Genomic DNA, 27,600 nt, shown 5'->3' on the forward strand with positions numbered 1-27,600 from the left:
TAAAAAAGAACATCAGAAAAGTCTAAGTTTTCTTTTCTTTTTGAAAACCTGAAAGCTAAGAAGACAGTGGAACAATATGCACATACTTGTAAATCCTAAATTTCTATAACCAATGAAGGTATCTTTCACCTGTGGGAGAAAAGGAGCACATGTTCAGATATGTAGAAGTTCAGAAAATACATCACCAAAAACACTCGTAAGGCCTAAGGAATTACTTCAGACTAACAAAAATGAAGTCAGATCAAGAACTCAAGATAGAGAAAGACAGTATAAGAAACAATGGTGAATAATGACTTACAAAATGTAGAGTGACATTTAAATGGTTAGTGATAAATTATAATATGTGCTATAATATGTGGAAAAATGTGTGTTAATACATTTGTTAAAAGCAAATTTTTGTAAAAGAATAGCTATGCTTTAAGAAAAAAGTTAGAGAAAGCCCTGGATTAAAAGCAACTATAATTAGAAGAGTTTTATGCTGGCAGAAGATTAGCAAAATATAACGCTGAAGGCTGGATATCATTAGATATCATAGAAATCTACATACAGAAATAAAGTCAAGTTTATATGGAGACCTACATGATAGGGGTGGCACTGGAAGCCGATGGAAAATTGATAGATTATTCATTATAACATCAGAACGACTGACTAGCTCTCTGAGAGAAACTAATAAAAAACTACTATGTCATAATACATACAACAATAACTTGCAGAAAGATTGAATATCCACGTAAATTTAAAGTAACAGAGGAATATACAGGCAAGTATTTGTTACACTTTGAGGTAGAGGGGGCCCTTACTTAGCCAGACAAGAAATTTATTATTTTTTCATTAAAAAAATTGATAGACTTGTCGGCCAGGCGCGGTGGCTCACACCTGTAATCCCAGCACTTTGGGAGGCCGAGGTGGATGGATCACAAGGTCAGGAGATCAAGACCATCCTGGCTAACATGGTGAAACCCCGTCTCTACTAAAAATACAAAAATTAGCCGGGCATGGTGGTGGGCACCTGTAGTCTCAGCTACTCGGGAGGCTGAGGCAGGAGAATGGCGTGAACCCGGGAGGCAGAGTGCAGTGAGCCGAGACCGTGCCACTGCACTCCAGCCTGGGTGACAGAGCGAGACTCCGTCTCAAAAATAAAAAAAAAAAATTATAGACTTGAATCCATAACAATAAAGGTAATGTATAAATAAAACATAATAAGAGAGAATGTAATAAAATATTCAGAAGACAGCCCCAGTTGACTTCACAATGCAAAAAAAAAAAAAAAAAAAAAGAATAAAAAACCTTTTTTTCTGTACAAGTCTTAGGATGTCTATCTATGTCTTTAGCGCAATTTAATCCCCACATACAACTTGAACTCTGATATGTGGAAGTAATTGTATACAAAAACAAACAAGTGAACAAAAAATGCAAAACCAAACGACAGCACATAATACAAATGCAGTTTCCTTTTCTTCTTAACTGAGCATAAACAGGGTCAAAATAAAAAGACCAATCTGAGAAGTGAGATGGTTTACTTTTGTATGAAAATAATCTGTAAAAACACAAAAGACTGTATTTATAAATTACTAAATGTATATTATCAATATAATTTTTAGGATAATGAGTAATAAAGGGGGAAAGAAGTGAAGTCAGAGAAGCCTGGGTTTCCGTAAAAGTAAGATTATTGAATTTTAAAATGAAGTGGAGATAGTGAATAGCCAATTGGATAGTGCAGAAAACCAATTCGGGTATTTGAAGATCAAATTAAGAAATTCTTTTATTCTGAAACAAGGAGTCACTCAGAAAATATAGCACCTGCATACTTTTCTAATTAAATTATATGATAATTACTACTTAATTGATTTAGCTACTAAAGCTGTCAATAAAAATAATACACTAAAAATAAGGAAGATATCTAAAATGATGTAAAAATCAGTAAATCATAACTGTATATAAATAGCATTTGGAAATGTCGTTATAAAACTTAATGAAATGTTAAAATTCTTGCAATTTTGCATTTTCTTGGAATTCTTTAGCAAGGAAGAATAGAACATGTCTATCCATAATGATCTGTATTTAAACAGTTTATTTCTATAAAATATGGTAGTTTCAGGGGTAGCAGAACTAATTTTTTGTTTAAATTTATTAGCCCATATGAAGGGCACCAAAAGATGCTACCTTTTATTTGTTAGAACAACGTAGATTTTTTTTTTCTTTTACTTTAAAGGTAACTAGCAAAAAATTGGAATGTATTATTTCCAAATCAGAGATTGTATTACTTCAAAATAAAACTTGATCGATAAAACAAATAAGCATAAGGGGAAAATAATAACCAAGGAAGCAGGGAAAACAGCAAAAAAGCAGGCGGGAAATTGACAATGAATATTTGGTTATCAAAATTAATGTGAATACATAAAGTTTTTCTATTAAAAAAAACCAAAGATTTCAGGTTGGTTTAAGATAACACATCTAAAATAAAATAAATTAATTATAAGAGTTAAAATAAAATAGGCCAGGTGGCTCACACCCGTAATCCTAGCACTTTGGGAGGCGGAGGCGGGTGGATCACTTGGGGCCAGGAGTTCAAGACCAGCCTGGCCAACCTGGTGAAACCTCATCTCTACTAAAAATACAAAAATTAGCCGGGTGTGGTGGCATGCTGGCGCATGCCTGTAATCCCAGCTACTCGAGAGGTTGAGGCACAAGAATCGCTTGAACCGGGGAGGCGGAGGTTGCAGTGAACTGAGATTGCACCACTGCACTCCAGCCTGGGAGACAGAGTGAGACTCTGTCTCAAATAAAATAAAATAAAAACAAATAAATAAGACAGGTGGGCAAATACATGTTAGGGTAGAAAGAAACCGAAAAGAATTTGTCTGCAAAGTTTCTCTTTATCATTTAAAAGAATCTATAGCCCTAAATCAAAAGCAACCTGGTATCCAGCTACAGGAGACTGGCTATTTTATGGCACATTCACAAGGCAGAATGTTAAGAGTTAGTGTTGAAGATTCAGTATTAAGGGAATAAAGTGGATTATAAAACAATGTTATACTGAATAGATCATATAGCACAATGTGAATGACATTCTGAAAATATAGATCCTCCTTAGATCTTATACTTCAAGAGTCTTGAAGTAGCTTGAAGTATATCTTTGCTTTGTAAATTGCCTGGTAGGAATGAAAACAGAGGATTGAAGGTGTTTGAACAGGAGCACGAGGTAAATATATAATGGCTGAGTATAAAGAAGGACAACAGCCTTGGAGGTGGCTTGTGATAACTCTACCCCAAAGTGATATGGAATGTTCCATATAGGTTCTATATTGTAGAAGATAGCAAACAAACCCAACCCAATCTCTTCTTAGGGAAGTAAAAATGCTAAAAACACACGATGAACTAGGGTTAGATGTACAAAGAGAGGATTTCAATCTGCTTCTGCATTTGGCCTAATGAAATCCCTGTCTTTGAAGCATTTGGTTCTGGAGTGACTATACAGCTAATAGAACAGCTTCCCTTATTTTTCCATGTTCCTATGCACTCCTGATATAAATCCTCATTATCGATAGTAGTCTGTGATGTTTCTTCTTTGAGACCTTATAGAACTTGATATATATGTATGTATAACTCTGAGTGGTGGAATTTCACATGCTTTTTATTCCATTCTTGTTACATATCTGTATTGTTTAATTTTTCTGTAATGAATATGCACTATTTATGCAATAGAAGAATAATAAATGGTACTTTAAAGTTAAATTTAATTTAAAGGCAAATTAATTTTATAGATGAACAACAATACTTTCTAAGCAATGGGGTAGTGTGTATATACTAGAAGCTTTCACATTATTCAAATTCTTTTTTTTTTTTTTTCCCAAGAGGGATTCTTGCTCTGTTGCCCAGGTCAGAGTGCAATGGTGCGATCTCAGCTCACTGCAACCTCCGCTTCCTGGGCTCAAGCAAGTCTCCTGCCTCAGCCTCTCGAGTAGCTGGGATTACAGGTGCCTGCCACCATGCCCGGCTAATTGTGTTTTTGTTTGTTTGGTTCTTTTTTTTGTTTTTTTTTTTGTTGTTGTTGTATTTTTAGTAGAGACGGGGTTTCACCATATTGGCCAGGCTGGTCTCGAACTCCTGACCTCGTGATCCGCCTACCTCGGCCTCCCAAAGAGCTGGTACAACAGGCATGAGCCACCACTCCCGGCCACATTATTCATATTCTTTGACCTGGTCATTGTACTTCTGGGAATCTACCCTAAAAATTATCTTTGATACAGAAAAAGCTTTATGTACAGAGATACTAATCAAAGCATCACTTATGATAATTCAGAATTGGAGGCAATAGTCACTAAAGAAAGTTTGGAAATGCCATTTAATGGAACATTAAGGAGTAAAGATAATGTATACCCAGGATTTGTAATAACATGGAAAATTGCTGATGAGTGAGTAAAAAAATCGCAACTAGGGAAAAGTTGCTTTATATAATGAAAAATTATATAAGTTATATAAACTACATATTTAAGAAGGTAAAAATACAAGCAAGTGGAAACAAAGCTTTTCCTCCCCCCTCTTGATGAGATTTGATTATAAATGTTCTTTTCTGTGGGGAAATCAGATCAACCTTGGGTTACTTAATAACAGACCCAGATTTTGTTCAAGTGTTTGTACAGGGACTCAGAGCCTCTTGGCAAACACCAATCCTGCAATGCCCAGTTCACCCACTTTTGACTGGTGGGTGCTATTATACCTGTTTGTGCCCAGTACTCTCTGGGAATGGAAAAGAGAGGATGATGGGTAGAAAGAAAGTAAAGCTTCCTAGAGACAAAAAGCACACTGTCATCCCTTTGTCTCACTTAGGGTAAGAGCAGGTTGTACCAAGCCATAGTGGGGTTGGAAAGACAAAGCTTTGACACCTCTCCTTGGCTCTGAGTTTGTCCCAATGCTCCACCTTGCTCCAAGGGCCAAGAATGCCACCTGAAGAGAAGGTACGTACGGCTCATGTGGGGTGAAGAAAGGAGTGGCAGCTTATTTAACTGCTTTTCTCTGCAATGTGTTCCCCAGGTATACTTGTATTCCTGTGTCCAGTTCAGCTCATAAATATTTATTAAACAACAGTTCATTTAGTCAGTCACTTATTCAGCTATATTTATTATCAACTATGTGGCATGCACTGTGTCAGGCTGATTGCCCCTGTTCTCAGTGTGGTGGGAAGTCGGACTTAAAATCTCACACAGTATTTGAACACTGACAAGACATTCGATAATTTTAAAATACTCATTAGCTTTTGGAAGTGTGATCATGTGAAAATATTTTGGGAATTTTTTTTAAAGAAATAGTCCTTATTGTTTAGAGATAGACTAAAGTATTTAAGGGTAAAATATAATATTGAGGAGGAAGTGAGGTAGTATAAAGATACAAAGATAAAATATCCATATGTTGTTGATTATTAAAACAACAAGAAGAAATGGGACTTTGTTATAGTCTCTGTACTTTGTGCATGTTTGGAAATTTCTGTAACAAATAATTTATTTTGTGAACACCCAACAACTAGATACTGTTGAATAAAAATAATTGCCCAGAAACATGAAACACTATGAACTGAGATGAGTATTTTGAAGGAAGACACTCATAGGAATGTAGAACTAGGAAAATGAATAGCAGGGGACTTGACCTGGATTGAGATATCATGGAGGCTGCACCTAGCAGCTTTTGGACTGACATGAAGAGCAAGAGATGTTAATCAAGTGAAATGATGGAGGGCCTGAAGCATTCTAAGCAGTGGGACCTGCCTGTGTCCAGACCTTTAGGTGGGGAACTTGCATGGGGTCTTCTAGAATGAAATGAAAGGATGGCTAGAATACAAACAATGGCTCACATCTAGTGAGATTAGCTGTAGAGGTCAGACACAGTCAGACCTTTAAGAGGGGCTTTAGACCATCTTTAAAGTTTGATTTCTTGTCCCAAGTACAATAAGAAGTGGTTATGGGTTGGTGGTGACATAATAATAGTTACACTTTGCAAAGATTACCATGGCTACAATGAAGTAGACAAATGGAGACGGTGGGTTGGGTGGGGGAATAGAATTTGGAAGGCCTGGTAAGAGGCTATTGTAATATTGCAGGTAGGAGATCATGAGCCTCGGTGGCTTGAGTGGACATGGAAAGAGGTGGGTGGCTTTGACAAGCATTTAGAGGGTAACAGCCACATGAGTGAAGAGTTAGATATGGGGGACTAGAGAGAGGGCTTAAAGGATGCCTGGACTAGCTTTTTATACTACAAAGATGAAAAACAATTTTAATAAATGTTATGGTGAAGGAGATAAGCAGTTTCCACCTAATATGATGAATACTAAGGTAGAAGTAAGCCCAGAGCTCCTATGAAGCACGACACATGTGAGTGAACTTATATCAGCCTGGGGGTCAGGAATTGCTTCCTAGGAAATGCACAGTTAAGCCAAATCTACACTATGTGAATTCGAATTAGCACGAAAAGGGGAGTAAAAAAGCAAGGGCAAGAGTATGAGCAAACTAGTGGAAGATATAAAAGAGCATGAAGCATGAAAACCAGAGTGAGAGAAGCTGGGTGCATAAGGAATGCAATTTAAGGAGGCACACATTCTCAGGTGTGCTCTGTATAAACTAAAGAGTGAATATCGCTTTAAATTTTGCACCCTACACACCTTGCTTGCTTTGCTCTAATCCCTGCCCTGATGAAGTGACTACTTACAGGTGCATGGGTTTGAAGCAGAGTTTAGTAGGAGATGAGGTAGCAAGGGTGAGATAATGGAAGGTCTTGCTTTGTGTACTAAGAAGATTGGACTTTTATTTTACAGAAATAGGAAAACATCAAAGGGCATCATGCATGAAGAATTAAGGGTCAGTTTTATATTTTGGATAACTCTTTGTGATGTAGAATGAACAGAGAGAGAAAGAGAAGACCTAGAGAAGACCCAGAGATCTGTTAAGATCCTATTGCCTCATATTGCAGGGAGGAAATGGTGATGACTTGGGTAGGATGACAGTATGACAGAGAAGGAGATATATATAGATATAGATATAGATATTCAAGATATATATAGGAAAATTTGGTAAAAGATGAGTCAAAGATAACTCATATTTTTCTCAGTTGGGTAACTGAGTCCATGATGCCGTTTATTGATATTTCCTATATGCATACGTGTGTACCCAGAAAAAGACACACACACGCACGTGTTCATTTGCTTAAAAAGCCACTGTGCTATTTGCAATACTCGGCCACCATATTTTCTATTTATACTGTTCTGCCTTGAAATAAACACACACAACAATCAAAAAGCAAAAACTCAACGCATTGTCTAGTTGCTACACCATAGCTTTGTTCTTGAAATATTGCATAGAATTAAACATTCATGTGACCAGGAATATTTTTTAAGAATTTAAAATTTAAAATCAGTAGATGTTGGGGGGTGGTGTAATGACTGGCTGTATAAAAGAATCTTTTCTCTTTTTAACATGAATGACAGACTCGTGACTGTAAGCTCTGTTAGATCAAATGGCATGTCCATTTTATTTATGATCATACCTCCAGCAGATAACACAGTTCCGGGTATGGAGTAGGTACTCACGTTTTTATGAAATAAGATAATAATATTTTAGGTTTGGAAGATCTTTCTATGAAACAAGCTGGCCCCAAATTCAATAGCTTAATAATCATTTATTCTTGCTCATGTTCCTGTAGGTCAGCGGAGTCAGCTGATTAAGGCTCCAAAGCTGGGGTTGGCTCCAGGCCATGGCCAGCATTCAGGTGATTGTTGTAAACATATTTCAGGCCTCTGTATTATATTTGCTAGTATCCCATTGGCCAAAGTAAGCCCTATGGTAGAGGCTAAAGACAAAGGGCAAGAGGAAACATCTGACAGTAGTGGAAAGAGCTACTAGGTCACATGGCAAAGGATGTGATTGCAGAGAATAGTGAAGAGCTAGGGACAATTATTTGATATACTACTGTCCACACTCTTAGGAACAATTATTCAACTCCCTCCTACATGAAAAATAAACTTACCCCATCCTAAGATCTCCAAAGTCTTATCTAATCGTGGTATCAAATTCGAAGCCCAGGATCTCAATATCTAAAGCAGTCTAGATTTGGTTTATCTTTTAAAAAAATGTTTTTAATTTAATTAATTAATTTTTATTGATGCAGACTATAATAGATGTACATAGTTTTGGAGGTGCATGAGATAATTTAATACATTCATATAATTTGTAAAGATCAGATAATTTCTTGGGATATTCCAGTTCTTAGGATATCTATCACCTTAAATATTTGTCTTTTCTTTCTGTAATAACCATCGAAATTTTTCTATTCTAGCTATTTTGAAATATACATTATTATAAACAATAGTCACCGTGCTAATCTATCTAGCACTAGGTCTTATTTTTTTCTACCAAAAAATGTATTTGTGCCCATTAATCAACTTCTCTTCATCCCCTTCTACCGCCTATCCTTCCCAGCCTCTTGTAACCACCAGTCTACTCATTCTTCATTAGATCCATTTTTTAGTTCCCACTTGTGAGTGAGAACGTGCGATATTGTCTTTCTGTGCTGGGCTTATTGCACTTAACATAATGATCTCCAGGTCCATCCATGTTCCTACAAATGACAGGATTTCATTCATTTTTATGGTTGAATAATATTCCATTGTGTATATATACCACATTTTATTTATCCATTTGTCCATTGAGGGGCACTCAGGTGGATTCCATGTCTTGGCTTTTGTGAACAGTGCTGCAATAAAAATGGAAGTGGAGGTGCCTTTTCAATCTATTGATTTGCTTTCTTTTGTGTATATACCCAGTAGTGGAACTGGTGGATCATATGGTAGTTCTAGTTTTTGTTTTTTGAAGAACCTCCATACTGTTCTCCATAGTGGTTCTACTAACTTAGATTTCCAGGGGCAGTGTAACAGGGTTCCCCTTTCTCCATATCCTCATCAGCATTTGTTATTGCCTGCTTTTTCTGTAAAAACCATTTTAACTGGGGTGAGAAAAAATATGCTACAATAGTAACCAAATCAGCATGATACTGACATGAAAAAAGACACATAGACCAATGAAACAATAGAAAACCCAGATGTAAACCTAGATTTGGGTTCTCTCAATCTAGAGATGTATTTTTTTCACTTTCAAAAAAACTAACCCTTTTTTGAGATATTTTGATGTATTTCATTACTTATGTATTTATTTACTTAATTTTGAGGTTATGATGGTTAATCTTATTTGTCAGTCTCACTGGGCTACAGAATGCCCACATCTTTTTTCAAACCTTATTTTGGGTGTTTCTTTGAGTGTACTTCATTCTGTTTCTCTGGAGAACTCTGACTAATACAGAGATATTTTGTGATACAGTTGTAAGTATTAGTACAGGTAGATCCCATGCACCTTGTCTTAGTCTATTTGTGCTGATGTCACAAAATTCCACAGACTAAGTAAGTCATAAACAGTAGAAATTTATTTCTCATGGTCATGGAGACTGGGAAGTCCTAGATCAAGGCACTGTCTGATAATGGTCCTGGTCTTTGCTTCCAAGATGGTGCCAGTTGCTGCATCCTCCAGGGGGGATGAATGCTGTGTCCTCACGTGGTGGGAGGAATGGAAGGGCATGAAAGACTCTCTTCAACCTCAAGCTCTGTTACAGGAGCGCTAATCATATTCACAAGAAGGAGCCCTCATGACTTGCTCACCCCCCAAAGACCACGTGTCTTAATACTGTTGCATCAGGGATTAAGTTTCAAAATAACTTTCGGAGGAGATACCACCATAGCATATCTCTATTCCATTTCCTGTAGTGGTAAGGTCTTTAAAGCCTTACCCAACCCATACATCATCCCAACCAGGATATTGACGTTAACACAATCCACTGATCTCATTCAGATTTTCCCCATTTGTCTCGCACTCACTTATGTGTGTGTTTGCACATGTTTAGTTCTATGCAACGTACAAGTTTGAGTCTCTGCCACCACAGTCAAGATACAGAAGAGTTTCATTATCAGAAAGATCAGAGATGTACTTTTGAATGGATGAATAGTGCTTAAAAGAGAAATGAGTTTTGTGGTTAGCTACTTAAGTCTCACCCCCCGCTCCATCCATCCTACCTTTAACATTGTGGAATTTATCACTGAGAACTTCCTTTCTTCTCAAATCAGGAAATGTGTAATGTGAAGTTAACCTCAATGTGACGTACCAAGGGCATGTGAAATCACGAGGAGAAAGTGCAGTATTTACTGAGTGAGCAGCTATTCCAGTCAATGGTAAGTGATTTTTTTTTTTTTTTGACGGAATCCGGCTCTGTCACCCAGGCTGGAATGCTGGAATGCAGTGGCGCAATCTCGGCTCACTACAACCTCCGCCTCCCGAGTTCAAGTGATTAGTAGCTGGGACTACAGGCATCCGCCACCATGCCCGGCTAATTTTTTTGTACTTTTAGTAGAGATGGGGTTTCACCATGTTGGCCAGGATGGTCTCTATCTCTTGACCTCGTGATCCACCCGCCTTGGCCTCCCAAAGTGCTGGCATTACAGGCGTGAGCCACCGCGCCCTGCTGTTAAGTGATTTTAAAATTTACTTTTACATGAGAACGGCATGGGTAGGTCAGGCGCAGTGACTCATGCCTGTCATCCCAGCACTTTGAAAGACCAAGGCAGGAGGATGGGTTAAGCCCAGGAGTTTGAGACAAGCATGGCAACATAATGAGACCCCATCTCTACCAAAAATTAAAATAAAAATTAGCCAGGCACAGTGGCTCTCACCTGTAGTCCCAGTTACTCTGGAGACTGAGGTGGAAGGATCACTTGAGCCCAGGAGGTTGGAGGCTGCAGTGAGCCAAGACTGCACCACTGCACCCCAGCCTGGGTGACAGAGTGAGACCCTGTCTCAAGAATAACAAACAGATAAACAAAAAATCCAGCATGAGTGTATTATGGAGTAGAATGCAACATTTCTTTTTATCGAAAACAAGACTTCAAAGATAGGCCCTGCACATTGCAGTCATTTGCGGCCACACTTGCAGATCCTTCAAATTACGGAATCATCTTTACTGTCCTAAGAGGTACTTTGATAAAAACTTTGAGAAACACTTCTAGTTAGCTTTTCATCTGCTATTTTCCACCTCCTTATTCAGGGTATGCCTTAAGGCCAGGGACTTGGCAGTTGCCACTTTGTTATTCCTGGCAGCAGCCAGCACAAGGCACACCACGGGAGAAGCATTCAACTGATGTTGCTTGAATGGCTTTGTGCCTTGCCTATTAGGGATATAGATGATCCTCTATCGAGATCCCTGATAAGAGGGTAGAGAAACCTCAGATTCAGTCTAGACTTTGATCTACATTGTCATGTGGCCTTGTGCAAACTACTGAATGTCTCTGAGTTTCCTTGTCTGCAAAATCCAGAATACCCATTACATGAGGTTATTTTAAGACTTAAAGAAAATACTGTGCCAAGTATTCATCACAATGATACAAAGTAGGTACTCAAGAAATGAGAGCTGTTACGACAGTGATATGGTTTGGGTCTATGTCCCTACCCAAATCTCATGTCAAATTGTAATCCCCATGTTGGATGTGGGGCCTGGCGGGAGATGATTAGATCATGGGGGTGGATTTCCCCTTTGATGATGTTCTCGCAATACTGTGAGAGTGAGTGAGTTATTGTGAGATCTGATTGCTAACAAGTGTGTGGCGCCTCTCCACCCTCTCTTCTTCTGCTCTAGCCATGTGAAGGCTCCTGCTCCCACTTTGCCTTCTGCTATGAGTAAAAGTTTCCTGAGGCATCCTTAGAAGCTAAGCAGATGCCAGCATTGTGATTCCTGTACAGCCTGCAGAATCATGAGCCAATTAAACATATTTTCTTTATAAATTGCCTATTCTCAGGTATTTCTTTATAGCAGTGTAAGAATGGACTAATACATACACTAATGATGATGCTGGGATGTTGATGATATTAGCTTAATCTTAATAACTAACATAAATCATGAAAGAACTGTAAAATTGATTAACATATAAATGAGGAAAGACATTTTCAAAAATAAATTTTTTCTTGCTCAACATCAAATATCAATTTTACTCCAGCTAGTAAAGAAGATAAAACTGAAGTCTATTCTAAGTCTACTAAGACATCATAACATAAACAAACAAAATCATCAGTATTCTCTTCCCTGGATCTAAGCATTACATGAAAATCCCAAGTCTTACTCATATTTTCTAAGTTAATGAGGAATCAGATATAATCGATGATGTTATAGAGAAAACACTAAAAATAAAACAAATATATCTTGGAGAAAGGGTTTAAACATAGCTTTGAGAAATAAAAGCCTCTAGCATCATTTTTCTCTGTCTATTTTGGTAAAAGCATTTTTGGAAGATGCTTTTTACAAGACTTATCATTATGGAAGAGTGATAATATGAAAAGATCTTCTCTCAGACCTAGAGCATCTAATGAAAATGTATAATCTTCCATTCTCAGTTCGGCAAGGAGGTCTGGGTGCCACAACCTAAAAAGGGATTTTTTTTTTTTTTTTTGCCACTTTCTGTATTTATTCAGCCTGACAACATCACATTTTCCATAGCCTGTGATTGGGTGCCACACTGTCCATATTATCACACCTAGGTCAGTCTTTAATCAGAAGTCTTCATTTTCATAGTGTCTCATGTCTATGAATCCACTGTCACATTAGTGGTGGCTGGATGGTGACTTCAAGGATATCTTTAGGTCCCATAAGTCCTGATAATTTAGAGGCATTTTCCTGAAATCATGAGTACATGCTTGCATATCCATCCAGGCAGGACCTGCTCCTAGAAGTGACTATCTGCTCCGAAGAAATCCAGAACTCTCTGGGGTGAGAGCACGGGGTGTTCCTAATGAAACAAATTCACAGGCCTAAATGAATGTCAGGCATGGCCTATAAGGGGGCCTGGGTGTCCGTTAATGGCACTTATTTTCTCCACCTGAATTCTGAACCATGCAAGAGGTTTATCATATGCCTTAGTTGTGGAGAAACAATGGCCTTCCTAATGCTGAGCCACCAAATTATAGACTTATCTGGTCACTCTCAGGAAAGATGAGGTCTCTTTGTGTCTCCCTGGAGCCTGAACTGTAAGGCATGTGGTATGGAGTAATAGAGCAGAAGCCTGTGGGATGCTCAAGACTACAAAGAAAGGGATGAGGCTGGTCTTCATGTTCCCAGGTTCTCATCCAGGTCTCACCAATCTGAGGAATCACCTCTCTCCTGTGTGAAGCTGCAGAAAGAGGCCCTGGGTGTTAAGATGATGGGGCTATCTCCAGAGGAAAGAAAACCTAGGAAATGAGGGACATGTGTTCCCTCTAATAGCTTATGGCAGGGTTCATCAAGCTCAGCACTATTGACAATTTGGACCAGATAGTTCTTTGCTGTGGGGGCCATCCTGAGCATTATACCACATGTAGTAGCCTCCTTAGCCTCTCCCCACTAGACATTAATAGCACACGCCCCCGAGTCATGACAACTGAAAATGTTTCCAGACATTGCCAAATGTCTCTCTGTGGGTGGGGGTAAAATTTTCCTAGGTTGAAAACCACTGGCCTAGACTCCAGTCTTCTTTGCTGTAAACTGGTTCATTCAGAACACTTCTGTTGAGCGCTTACTATGTGCCAGGCTGGTGGGGAAATGTATTAGTTCATTCTCATGCTGCTAGTAAAGACATACCAGAGACTGGGTAATTGATAAAGGAAAGAGCTTTAATGGACTCACAGTTCCACATGGCTGGGGAGGCCTCGCAATCATGATGGAAGATGAAGAAAGAGAAAAAGAATGTCTTACATGGCGGCAGGCAAGTGAACTTGTGTAGGGGAACTTCCCTTCATAAAATCGTCAGATCTTGTGAGACTTATTCACTATCATGAGAACAGCATGGGAATGACCCATCCCCATGATTCAATTACCTACTGCTGGGTCCCTCCCATGACACATGGGAATTATGGGAGCTACAATTCAAGATGAGATTTGGGTGGGGACACAGCCAAATCATATCAGGAAATGTAAAAAAGATCTAGTTTTGGCCTTAAATAGCTTGCATCTAGTGGACTCACAGAGATGTGTCAAAGGAGATACTTGGTGCTACACGTGAACCCTAATGGTTCCCCAGCAGTGGCCTTGAATCACAAAAATCCTGTTTGACCATATGGAGATAGATCTGTTGTTCCTTCCATGACAAACTGCCTCTTAGGGAAACAGACATTTTTCTACAGATCTTTCAATTTCTGTTTGGAGAATGACTACTGTATCCAGGCTTGACATTCAGAATGTATGCCTGCAGCCCATGAAATTTGTTTTCTCTCTGAGTAATGGGGCTTTTCCACCCGGTGTCTCCATGGCATCTGTGAGATCAAAGTCATTTATTTCACAACAAATATTAAGGCCCAAACAGCTTAAACTTGACAGAAGGCAGAATCTCTAGGGAAAATGCAGAGTTTAAACAAAAATAACTCACTAAGGCCCTTATCCAGTACTTCTGAAATTTATATACCAAATATATTGAGCCATTCACTGATACGATTATTATACTTTGGATATATGTCAAATAGTCATTTTTAAAGAAGTAACCTTCTATTTTCACTATCTAAATTTTACAGCAGACTGTGGTGGCCTAAATGTAACGCCCTCACAGGGAAAAGTTTTCTATGGAATCTTTTCCACAAAGGTGTCAGATATCTGGGGTACAAATGATAGTGAAATTTGGGATTGACTTTTTAAAAAATTATTTTAGCAGAATAGAAAGGAAAATAATGTATTTTTATAATAGTAGATCTCACATTTTCTAGGGCATAGGCCATTTTCATGAAGGATGGACTTTGAGCTTTCCCACTTTTCAAAACATAGAAACAGCACCAAGACAAATGGGAATACAGCTCTTCTTTTTAATAGGATGGTGAATTAGAGAGGGGAGAAGAATCAGAAACTCAACAGGGGTCCGTATACCTGAGTTCTAGACCCAAGTCTACTTTGTCTGTGAGATGATCTTTTACGTCATTTTCCTTTTATTACATTAAGGTTAAGAAATGAGATTCATTCTCTGAGTTTTCTGATATTAAAATAAAGGGTAAGGTAAATGATATTATTACTAATATTGAACAACTTTATTTATTTAACATTTGTTGATAGCATACTCTGCACTAAGCTCCATTCCAGGCACTGGGGCTGTGATATGATTTGGCTCACCTTGAATTGTAAAAATCCCCATGTGTCAAGGGTGGGGCCAGGTGGAGATAATTGAATCATGAGGTCACTTTTCCTCATACTGTTCTTGAGGTAGTGAATAGGTCTTATGAGATCTGATGGTTTTATAAAGGGGAGTTCCCCTACACAAGCTCTCTTGCTTGCCACCATAGAAGATGTGCCTTTGCAGCCAGGCACGGTGGCTCATGCCTGTAATCCCAGCACTTTGGGAGGCCGAGATGGGCAGATCACGAGGTAAGGAGATCAAGAGCATCCTGGCTAACACGGTGAAACCCCGTCTCTACTAAAAATACAAAAAATTAGCCAGGCGTGGTGGCGGGCATCTATAGTCCCAGCTACTGGGGAGGCTGAGGCAGGAGAATGGTGTGAACCTGGGAGGCAGAGCTTGCAGTAAGCTGAGATCACGCCACTGCACTCCAGCCTGGGGGACAGAGCGAGACTCCGTCTCAAAAAAAAAAAAAAAAAAAAAAGATGTGCCTTTGCTCCCCCTTCACCTTCCCCACCATGATTATGAGGCCTCCCCAACCATGTGAAACTGTGAGTCCATTAAACCTCTTTTTCTTTATAAATCACCCAGTCTCAGGTACGTCTTTATTAGCAGGGTGAGAACAGACTAATACAGGCCACCACTAAAGGGGATTGCTAATTTAGACAAGAAAAATACATATTCTCATGACATATATCAAAGTTTAAAATACTTCATAATTGTGTCAACATTATGTGTTAAGAATCTCATATTTAAAGGAAAGTTTAGAAACCTATCCACAACCTTTAGGCATCTTGAAAAATGGAAATAGATCTCCTCCCCACCCTTAAAAGCAGAGCCACTAGAATGAGGGAGAATGAAGTCTGGACAGGTAAAGGGATGGAGCAGGTACTGGTCTAGGATGCCCCAGCATTCACTTCCTCATCTTCGCGCCCTCTTCTCCCAATGCTTATTCTGTGCCTCTGGGGAATACTGATATTTACTCCACCAAACGTACAGAAGCGTGCACACACACATACCCACACACACACACAAAAGCACATACACGCTCAACATACATATACATGGGCCTGAGCTCCTCAAAATGGCTAGCTAAATTCATGCAGCACACTAAAGAGAGCTAAATCCATGCAACACTAAAGAGAGAGCATCACTTTTCTGAATTCAAAAGACTGGATTGCACTGAATATAATGGGTAAACAACTGAAATTTCAAACTCCAACAGCCTTAATAGACAGAGAAAGCATGGTGCACTTACTATAAAAAATAGTAACAATTATTCCCAGTCAATGATAGTGAATCTTTCCAGGATACTTTGGTTGATATTTTGGCTGATTGGACAATCCTGGAATTTAAAATGTTATTCAGTATTGAGCACAACATTTTCGGGTAATGACTGAAGCTGATCTTCACTGTTCAAAGACAGGAGATTGGTGGTTAAGATTGCAGAAAAATTATTAGGGCTGTAGTTTCACTTGTGATATAAATGAATCTCCTTTGAATGTTGAGATCCTTGAAAGTCCTCCTAAGTGGCATTTATTAATGTGCTTTATCATGTCCGGGAAATAGTAGTAGTCAGTGTGGGTGTTTCTTTTCAGGGGAATGAGAGTGTAAGGGGGGAAAAGAGTTGCTCTTTCATGAATGTCTAAGAAGGGATTCTGAGAAATGCCACAATACTGGACTAACCCATTTATTTTGTAATAAAGACTAGGTATAACTCATCTTTTGGAGTTTTGTTTAATTTCGAACCCCTAACTCTATTGTTAATCCCTGTCAGTTTCCCCTGTAATTACAATCTGTTAACATTTCAAACAGACAGGAGGTTGTAAACTTCTTTGAAATTCCGTCGGTAGGTAGAGTTGATATTATTCAGACAGGATGAATTCCACCAAGGGGGAGAAATGTGGAGGAGAGGAAACAGATGAGATACTGGGAGTGAGCATGTAATGGGAATAAATCCACAGGTCCCGAATGGCACACCTGGAACATCCCTGCTACTGCTCCAGCTTGTTCCCAGGTGATCCTCAGCACAGACTTAGAACCTTTGGAAACCCAGGCAGCCATGACCACTCAATTATCCTGGGCACTAGAGATGAAACCTATTTCTTATTTTTGGATAGGATTTGTGAGATAAAAAGACAAGGAATCATGGTCAACTGAATCAAAAAAATATCTCTGGATACTCACCAGGGTAGAAGGCCTAAAGAGCCTGACCTGAAAAACACCTTAGACATAAATTTTACAAATGAGGAAGCTGAGTTTCAAAAGGCTGTTCCTTGACAAACACCAAAATAATTGATGACAACCACAAATAGCATGTTTCAATGGCATCACCATGTATGCTGTCCCACCCATCAATCAGAAGCATGCATCTGCATTTTAATATATGCCTATAATTGCTTATTATTCAAGTTTTCTATTCAAAAAGCACTCTTGGTCATATATATTGTGAGTAATTGAGACTCTACTATATATTGGTAAATGATTTGCATGATCTGGACCCCACAGTCCTAGTATGACATTTCCCTCTTTTCCTATTACTAGCCATTCACAGCATCCAAAGACAACAGAGGTGCTGGATCACTGCCAGGCCCCAGGCATTGAAGCCTTGCTTGCTGCAATTCTCTTTGGCTAAGTTAGGCACATACTAAAATGGATACAAGGATCCCATAGCAATTGCCTTGTAAGACACTTATAGGCAACTGATCACAAGGTGGACAAGGGAAAGCTTTCAAGAACCCTGAAATTGAATTTGGAGTAACTAATACAGCTGGGGAATGATAGCGTGGAATGTCTCAAGGTCGCTTGCAACAGAGAAAGGGGGCCTTATTTCAAAGAAATTGCCCTGTCTGCCAAGATAAAAATGAGACACACACAGCAAAGAGAAAAGAGCAGCTGCTACAGAGCATTACCAAGGGAGATACTGCAAAACAAATCATCAGTGGGAAAGAGAATGAGGAACACCACGAATTTCTTCCATCACTGGACAAGAAGCGCTCTCTCCTCTAATTCATAGGATAAAAAGAAAGCTGGCTCCAAATGGCCATTTAAGCCCAGTAGGGCCCTTTGCAAGAATGCGAAAGAGAGAAGATAACATGATTTTCTCCACTGTGTCAAGATGCAATGGCTACATATACCTCCTGCAGCTGAATTATAAAGGCTGGAGCGTGCTTGTGACCATTTGGACCACATGGTTCCCGCTGTCAGAAGGTACCCCCCAGAGACATCATTTTCCACTGCCTATGGATCAGATGTCCAGCAGATTCCAGGAGGCACAATTGTTAATAGACTGAAATTGTCTTTGCTTCTGGAGGCAAAAGTGAAGATAGGCAGGGCAAAGATTTTCTCTTGTGCTTTCTTCTAGAACTTTTATAGTTTTAGGTTTTACATTGTGTATGATCCCCTTTGAGTTAATTTTTTTATGTGATGCAAGATATGGATCAAGATTTGGATTTGAATATGGATAACCAATTGTTCCAGCACCATTTGCTGAAAAGGCTATCTTTTCTTCACTAAATTGCTTTTTTAACTTTGAAAAGAATCAATTAACCCATATATGTGTGTATCTATTTCTGGACTTTCTATTCTGTTTCATTGATTTATATTGTCTATTCTTTTGCCATTACCACATGGGCTTGATTACTGTAGCTTCATAGGAACTCTTGAAATTAGGTAGTGTGATTCCTCCAACTTTGTTCTTTTTCAAAATTATGCTGGCTATTACAGTTCCTTTGTCTTACCATATATATTTTAGAATCAGCTTGCTGATTTTTACACACACACACACACACACACACACACACAAACCTGCTAGATTTTTCACTAGAACTGTACTGAATTCATACATCTATATTATTATTTTTTTAAGATAAATTGCTTCATAAATTTATTCTGATGCTTCTGGTTCAAACTCAGGGATACAGGGGTTTCTACTTTAACCTCTTCTCTGTTACACTTGTGTCTCTTTCCTTCCACACCAAATATCCTAGTTCTCTAGGACACTGAAGGTGATAGAATTGGAACATTTCATAATTGTTCATCTAGTTTATCCCATATTACAAACATAGCCTCTGAATAATACTCATGTTATAACAATATAATTACTAATATTAATTAAAAACTTTTTTGCATATGCCTCTTTTTCTCCCATTTTTATAATTGTACTATATCTACATTTTCTGAACATAGAGTCATCCCATTACTATAAAAAATCTGCCTTGATATTTTTTCTAAAAGACACACTCATCTATTTATTTAACTTAGTTATTCTCTGCCTCCTTCAAAAATGATTTTAAACTCCCTTAAAAAGAGGAAAATACAGTTGGGTAAAAAGGAAGAAGCAAATATGTTAACCATAATTTAAATATGTGTTATGATTAAGTGCAATATTTGGCTCAATGCATCCTAACAGCCAAATTAAAGGTAAAAATGTGACAAGTTACATAAAGTGGTATTTTTCAAATACAATTGAAATTTTTTTTTAAGATTAAAGGCAGAAATTTTTTTACATTACATTACTAGGAGACAAAAATTGAGATGTGTAGTAACATCCTCAATAAGAGTTTCACAGAAATGTAAAAAAAAATTAACATGAAAAAAGTTCAACATAATATTAAAGTGCAAATCAGTAAAACCGAGAGATCTTTCAGAGAAAGACCTTTATCTTAAACAGTTTTTTGATACTTTTAATGTACATCATGTAGCTGTTTGTCTCTTTTTATTATAGTATATATTATTACAGAAATATTTTAAATATTTATATTTAAATATATTTATGCATATATTATATACGGTACATGTGTATATATTTTTGCTTTTCTAATTAGAAAGAATTTCCCACTATCAACATTATTACTAAGAACTTTAGCTGACTCTTTGAGCCAAGAAAACACTTTGAAAATTCTACTCAGCCACACCTTAGAAACTGCCCAAGGTGCTTCACCACCAAGCTTAGGCTATGTTAAAGCAAACATGGCATCAGCTTCAAGGGCAAGGCAGGGGAAGAAGACATTAGTTGCAGATATAATAATATGGGAAAAGGGGGTCAAAGAATGGACATTTGACTAATGGGGTGAACAGCAGGAGAAGAGTGTTAGTGACTATGAGACAGTGGATGTGGAAGGAAAGATCACAGTACCATTGACTGTCCACTGTAAAAGTCCAGCAAGACCTAAAGGAAATGAGCATGTCCTAGAGAAGTCTGAATTTGTTAACAGGAGACTAGCTTAATGGACAGTGAATAATAGGATTACTGGAAAAGGTAATCTGGATAGGAATAAGATATAGATAAATAAAGATTGAAGTTTCCTGAATTCTCCCACACAGAGTTATACACAAATTCTAATACCACAGTATTTTCCACCTTGAATCATGCTTCATGAGTTTGCTTTATGAAAGAGCATTTCATTTACTTGAAGGTGACAGCTTGCCGATTTTCAGGTGACTACATCCTTATCACCAGTTGAGAGCCAGTGGGCTCCTCTCAGAAAATCGGGCTTACACAGACAAGATAATCCACAGTTTTATGCCAAATTTCTCTATCTATCTCTTGCTACTCTGTGAGGGCATTCTGACCTCTTAATTCCTTGAGGGCCATAATTGACCAGAAACACTCTTGACTGCATCAGGAATTGAGTGGGAACTCTTGATAGGTCTTTGGTCAATCACTTAAGAAAATCCATTTCATTTAAGTCATTCCTGGAAATTTTTTCTATTACTTAATTATGTTGTGCACTCTTTTGCTTCCCTCTCATGATATAAGGACACACAGGTTAATGTGAAAGAAGCATATGCAATTACTAAAGAAATGAAGTTTTTCCACTGATAGGTATATGGGTTAGATTGAATATTAACACTGATTCCTCATGCTCTTTCCTTATGACACCTAAGTAATAAGTTATTTGCTTTCATAAATTTTTGAAATTGTATGTGATTAGTAATAAAAGGTCTTCATCAGAAAATAATATCCTTACAAACAGGAAACAGGGGTTTCAGTTGAAACGCATGGAACATATATTTTCTTGATAAAGCTGATATGGTTTGGCTGTCCCCACCCAAATCTCATCTTGAACTATAGCTCCAACAATTCCCACATGTGGTGAGAGGTAATTGAATCGTGGGGGCGGGTCTTTCTCATGCTGTTCTCGTGATAGTGAATAAGTTTCATGAGATCTGATGGTTTTATAAGGGGGAGTTTCCCTGCACAAATTTTCTCTTGTCTGCCACCATGTAAGACCTGCCTTTCGCCTTCCACTATTATTATGAGCCTCCCCAGCCATGTGAAACTGTGAGTCCATTAAACTTCTTTTTCTTTATAAATTACCTAGTTTTAGGTATGTCTTTATCAACAGTGTGAAATGAAGTATAGAAAGTCTATTATATTGGAAAGAACACTGGGGCTCAGGCATTAGCTCAACCCTTAGGTCCATACCTTATGGTCACATAATATTGGATAAGTCACTCAATGTCTTTGAGCCTTGTTTAACATAGAAATAATAATAATGACCTCATCGGATTAGTCACAGTCAGATTAAATAACATGTGAAAAAAGTTCTTGGTAAATGCTAATGTATTCTGTAACTGTAGTCTATCAGTATGTGTGGCTTTTTATAAAAGTCTAGGTCTGCTTTGTGATCCCAGAAATCCCCTTCATCCTATTCTGGTGTGGGGCCTGCATTCATTCTGCCTTATCTCCACAAACAGCTGGAATGAATCATTAGGAGTTGTCATTCTTCCCACCTGGGAAGAGTAACTGGCTTGTGTCTGATCCCCCAATAAGCCGTCAAGGGAGGAGGAGTCAGGAAGCCGGATGGAGAGTGAGTGACATTGGACCCACAGTCAGCACAGCACATACCCCATCCCAGGCCATGATAGCTTCTAACTATGAAGAATGACAGCAAGCCAACGAGTCCTTTCATCTTCAGGGCAAGACGTTGGCTGCTTTAAGATGACGAATGTTATTTATTTGGTTGAGAGCAGAAATGATCATACACATTAATATAATTTCATCAGTTTCTGAAAGAGACCCCTGCATCCACACCCTTCCCTCCCACCACTTAATCCCACTGGTTATGTACCAAACGTGCCATTAAATAATACGTTTTTCTTTTTGCTGACAAACAAAATCAGATGCTAATCAATAGGAATTCAGTTGGCAGAGATGTCTTGCTCATCAGTGAAATTACATCTGGGTCTTGTTGGCTTGATGGTAGGAAATCCTTTTGATGAGAAACTGAAATGAAAAAAATGCTCTCTCTTATCATAAGAAACTATAAACAACCACAACACTCAACAATCAATCAAGCAAACAAACAGAAAACCCCTCAGTTGTTGGGGTGTTGGAAACTAATTTTATCACACTGTTGCCCCTCTCCCCCAATTTAATACAAGCTATTGAGAAATAATTATACGATTTGCTTATTCAAAATTTAAATATGCTTTCTAGATGATTACTCTAAAAAAACAGCGGGAGCTCAAAGAAGGATGTCCTATTGTTTTGGGGCCACCTTGACAAGGCTGTGTCCATCAAAACTGACCCTTTCACTCATATTCAATGAGGCTACTAACCTAGCTCCATAGCTATTGTTTACCCTTTCAAGGAAACACATGAAACATTAGCATTTCCTAATAATAAGTCTCCCCGGGTGTTCTTGTTTAGGTAGAACCCCTTCATCCATCAGTGAAGGTCCATTGCCAACCTGTAGATCTAGGATAGTGTTGATGCTTTTGTTATTAATCAAGCTCTTAGTACATCAAAAGAAAGTGGCTCATTCCCTTTTTTTCTCCCCACCAAATATTGTGAAGACAATAGAATAAGGGGGAAAACACTCACCAAAAACATAAGCACAGTGTATAATTTGGAATGGCCGTTAACCAGAATATAATAATTCTGTCAGAGATATTTCTCACATCACTGAAGAGTGTTTTGAATCGGTGAAACCTTTAAAATAGAATATTGAATATCATAGTCTCTCCTTCCTTCCTTCCTTCGTTCCTTCATTCCTTCCTTCATTCCTCCCTCCCTCCCTACCTCTCTTCCCTCCCTCTTCTTTCTTTTCTTTTCTTTCTTTCTTTTCTTTCTTTTTTCTTTGTTTCTTCTTTCTCTTTCTTCTTTCTTTCTTTCTTTCTTTCTTTCTTTCTTTCTTTCTTTCTTTCTTTCTTTCCTTTTCTTTCTTCCTTTCTTTCCCTCTTCCCACCACCCTGCTCCTCTTCTTTTTAGCTATAGGGCCTCCAAATGCTTTCACATTTATTAGTTTACTTACACATATATTAGTTTACTTTATCTTCATAGAAATCCTAAAAACTAGTTAGGACCACTAGAATGATGTTTGGGTATTAAAAATAAGATTAGCAACTTTTTTAAGATCAATCAAATGAGAGATTATACATCGGAGATTCAAATCCAGGTTTCCTAACACCTGAGGTAGGGCTTTTTTCAATATTTCTAACTACTCTATTCCTATTCAATTTAGGTACTGAATGCCTGGTGGTCAATCCACATTTTAAGGTTGCATTCACTAGAATCAGATGTAAGTATAAAGTCCAAGTAAGCAAAAAAGCATATTGAAAACAATTTCAAAATTTCTGGGAGAACTGCTAAAAATATCAATAAGAATAAGCATTTTCTAGCTTAATCCTTTACATAAATAGATGCTACTGCTGACAGTGTTTTTTCCGGAGCTGGACTTCCCACTGTCAGCAAGAGGCATGCTGAGATATTTACGGTAATCATGTTTTACATCACTCCATCTCTATCCTCCCTGGCTTTCTCAGCATTCTCTGAGCAGAGTGGGATAAAAGGCTGGTATCATGTAGCGATAACCTCAAAAGCCCCACACTGGGCACTGTCAATATGGCATGTTCTCCCCAGCTTCCCGTTCTTTGAATCCCTTCCCTGACAACCAGATGGATTGTTATGCATTTGCTTGCATCATGTGGCCCCCAATACTAACCTGGCTGTCTCATTTCTGATAGACAAGGATGTGGGACTCACATTGAAGCTGAGTTTCCAGCTGCACTCACTCTGTGCATACTCAGTGTTGATTATCTACTTGCCTGGAATAAAACAGGAGGGGCCACCACCATGGCTCATCCAAATGCTCCAGTAATTTAGGTTCACTATGATACCACGTGGTTGGGGCCATGCAGATTGGGGTGGAGTAACAATACTTCCAAGAACCTCAACTGTAAACATACAAAAACCAAACCTTAGGAAGAAGTAGTGAAAAGTCAAGGAAAGCAAATGGGTCTATCAGAATGAGCAGAGATAATGGTTTAGCACAGGGTTAGGAAATCAGAGAGAGTAGAGTCCTATAATATCTGACATTCCCTCTCTTGGATCCTTTTCTTCCCTTTTGTTCTTCCCTGCACTTGCTTTGTTCAGATCCTCTGCAGAAACACTTACCTCTTCAGTCTTGCAGAAGCCTTCCCTTAGTAATAATGGTACTGAAATTCATCTTCAATGGTAAGCCAAACCAGGAGCCAGAGGCTCCCTTTCTGAACTCCAGACTGATGCAGAGACAAATTTATCTTTTTGCTTTGTATTGAGCACAAGCTCTGCTCACCAAATCTTGATGGCTCCTTCTGTGCCTCCAGAGCCCGAGTTCATGCTTCTTTTGGAGCATTCATTTACTTTGAACATATCTTACAGGAACTTGCTTTCATAACTGTTTGCATCCTTAGTTCAAAAATGTCTGTGAGGCAGGGACAGTGTCCTCTTAGAAAATTGTGACCAGTACATCAGGACAGTGACGTGGACATAATGTATCTCTGAAACATCTAATAGAGAGATTTTGCCCCCATGGCTTAGGGCAAGGGTGGGCATTTGACCATCTCTAGAAATATTTTTGATTGTCAAAACTTGGCAGGAGGCTGTTACTAGATAGAGGCCAGGGATGGGGCTAAACGTCCTACAGCGCCCAGGATATCACTCTACTACAAAGAAGTTTCCAACCCAAAATGTCAATAGCGCTGAGGGCAAAAAACCCTGTTAACAGAACAAACTACCATCCCCAGGTAAATCTATACGTATCTCCCCAAATAGGCAATTTTTCTGAGATGAATCTGACTAACGTGTCTGTCCAGGACAGTGTCTCAGCTTAAACAATGTTTCCAGCATAGAATGCCTTCTCTTCTCAACATTAACTCATTTATAACCCTTTGTGAAGCTTATTAAATAGACTTTATTATCCCCATTATACAATTAAGGAAATTGAGACTGAGGAGAGTGATCTGTGAAGGTTTCATACCTATGAAGGTGGCAGCAGACCTTGAATCTGAGACTTCTGGCTCCATGATCAAGAAAAAAAAAAAATCAATCAAGACATGAAGGCATACAAATCCAGGGCATGTTGAGAGATGAGCCAAGAGTGACATGCCACTGAATCCTAGGGTGCAAAACAGAAAGAGAAAGTGGCTTGGGGTCAGATGGTTAGGCCTCCAAATGCCTTTTTAGGCAATTTGAACTTAGAAGTGGAGGGCTGAGGGTAGATCGCAGAATAGATGATTAGACATTTTCTTTGGAAGGAAGGGTGATTTGGCAGTGGATAGGCTGCTTGGAGAAGGAAAGATCATCCAGGAGGTGGCTGCAGTTCTTCAAGTCCCACTTCTAACCACTAAAGTAGGGTGACAGATAGAGGAACACATCAATCCCTAGAGCAGCCAAACTTAACTAGAAGCTGCATAGTTTGCTCCAGATAATGTCAAAGTTTTGGGAAAAGTAAGTAACTACTCTCTGGAGGTCGCTGTATACACTCTGTGTCTGTGCTGCCATACACTGAACTAAAGACACAAATCCTTAAATTTTACTTTTCAGATCGATAACCTAGATGTATATAATCTGTAGGCCTATAGTTTAGATCTATGCTTTCCTGACACATGGTGAATAAACAACTAGTTTCCAGGACTCCAAAGCAACATTCCAAGACTTCTTTCTCCCCTTAAAATACTTGTACTTTAATGGCCTTTATTAACCAAGGAACCCACCTCTATCTTTTAGGGTATGAGGATTTAGTAAACATATAGATGAGGAATGTGGTGAAGTTTCTTCTAAAAAATATGAGCCTGATTTGAGCTTTGAGATTTAAAAAAATCTCTAAGCAGCTAGAGGGAATGTAGAATTTCAGGGAGTGTATACATGTTCTCAAAAGAATAATATGCAAACAGCCTAGAAGCCTCCCACCAGTTATACCTGGAGTGAAGCTTATTCTTCTGTGAATGCGATTTCTTCTTAACCTCCCACAGATGAAACAGAATCCAGCATCACTTGTGATCTATTTCTAATGTAACTAGTGGTGGCAGCTTGTTTTGCATTTTTTTAACCTTCTTTTTAAACATCAGACTAATCCATCATGAACAGTGACTGCTTTCATTGCATAGGCCTTTGAATTTCAGAATGCCTAATTTGTTTATTTAAATGAAAAAGAGTTTCTAAAAGAAAGTGGAAAAGCTAAGGAGAGGTTTGGGTTCTTGCTTGCAGGCAAATATTAATTTTGCCTCTAGGGTCACCATTTTTTGGGAGCTATCAGACACAAATATTCTGTAAAAGCCTCATTACAGGGAGTTTCTACTTTGAGATGGCCAAGAGAGTTGCCTCCAGGCCACAGCCACTCTGACCTTCTAGGCTTTTGGCCATCTTCACAGCACAGCCGATTTAATGATTTTATGAGGAGTCTTCCCCACCCAATCCTCTTAATAATTGGGCAAGTATTTATCCCATGCATTGGTGTTTTGGTTCAGTGATATCTAGGGCAGAATTGGAAACAACCTTGGATAAAAGAGATGATATTTCTCAAGGCGTATGATTTTCCCTTTGGATTTGAGTTATAGAAGATCTCAACCCTATTGTTCTTACCCTTCAATGTTGGCCTAGAAGGGAGAAAATTTCCCTAAGCAAGATATACCTTTTTGGATGTGTCAGAATATACTAGAACACTGGGCAGCAGAATTTCTGTCCACAAAGTCTTCTTTTCAGGACAGTTTTCTTTCTGTTTCAATGCAAACCTTCAGAAAGTTTTCTATCAGGGTATATCTAACATTGAGGATCATCAATTGCATTAGTTCAAATCATGGACATGAGGATTGTGTGTTAAGCAAAAAGAATTTACTGAGTTTCTACTATATGTTGTTTCCTAGGAAGGTTATAATTGAAGAGTGACATACAATTATACTTCTTTGAGGAAGTTAAAATCTATTTGGATGGCAATCCTAATTTACCCAAAGAAACGGCAGAGAGAGAAACAATAGCTTCTGATCACAGGAGAAGGGTCATTTGAAATAGACCTTCAGTGTGCCCTTAGAATTTATAGAAGAAGATAAATGAGAGTTGGTATGCTCAGAGGATACTTCCTTGAAGAGGTAACCCTTGAACTGGATTTTAAATCTTAGACAGCATTTAA

The 27,600-nt window shown here is 38.4% G+C and overlaps 1 long non-coding RNA gene across 2 annotated transcripts in view; it reads left to right on the plus strand.

The window, feature by feature from the left end:
* Positions 1-27,600, plus strand: part of LOC104005391 (uncharacterized) — a 62,809-nt gene that overhangs the window by 22,078 nt on the left and 13,131 nt on the right. The window contains exons 2-3 of one of the 2 annotated variants that reach the window (XR_678694.4): positions 10,157-10,261; positions 17,750-19,621. This is a non-coding gene — a long non-coding RNA (uncharacterized LOC104005391). Of the gene's footprint in view, positions 1-10,156; positions 10,262-17,749; positions 19,622-27,600 lie in introns of those variants that run through there. The other variant, XR_001716485.2, reaches the window with a different exon arrangement.

Source organism: Pan troglodytes, chromosome 13 (assembly GCF_028858775.2).
Source record: "Pan troglodytes isolate AG18354 chromosome 13, NHGRI_mPanTro3-v2.0_pri, whole genome shotgun sequence".
NCBI lineage: Eukaryota > Metazoa > Chordata > Mammalia > Primates > Hominidae > Pan > Pan troglodytes.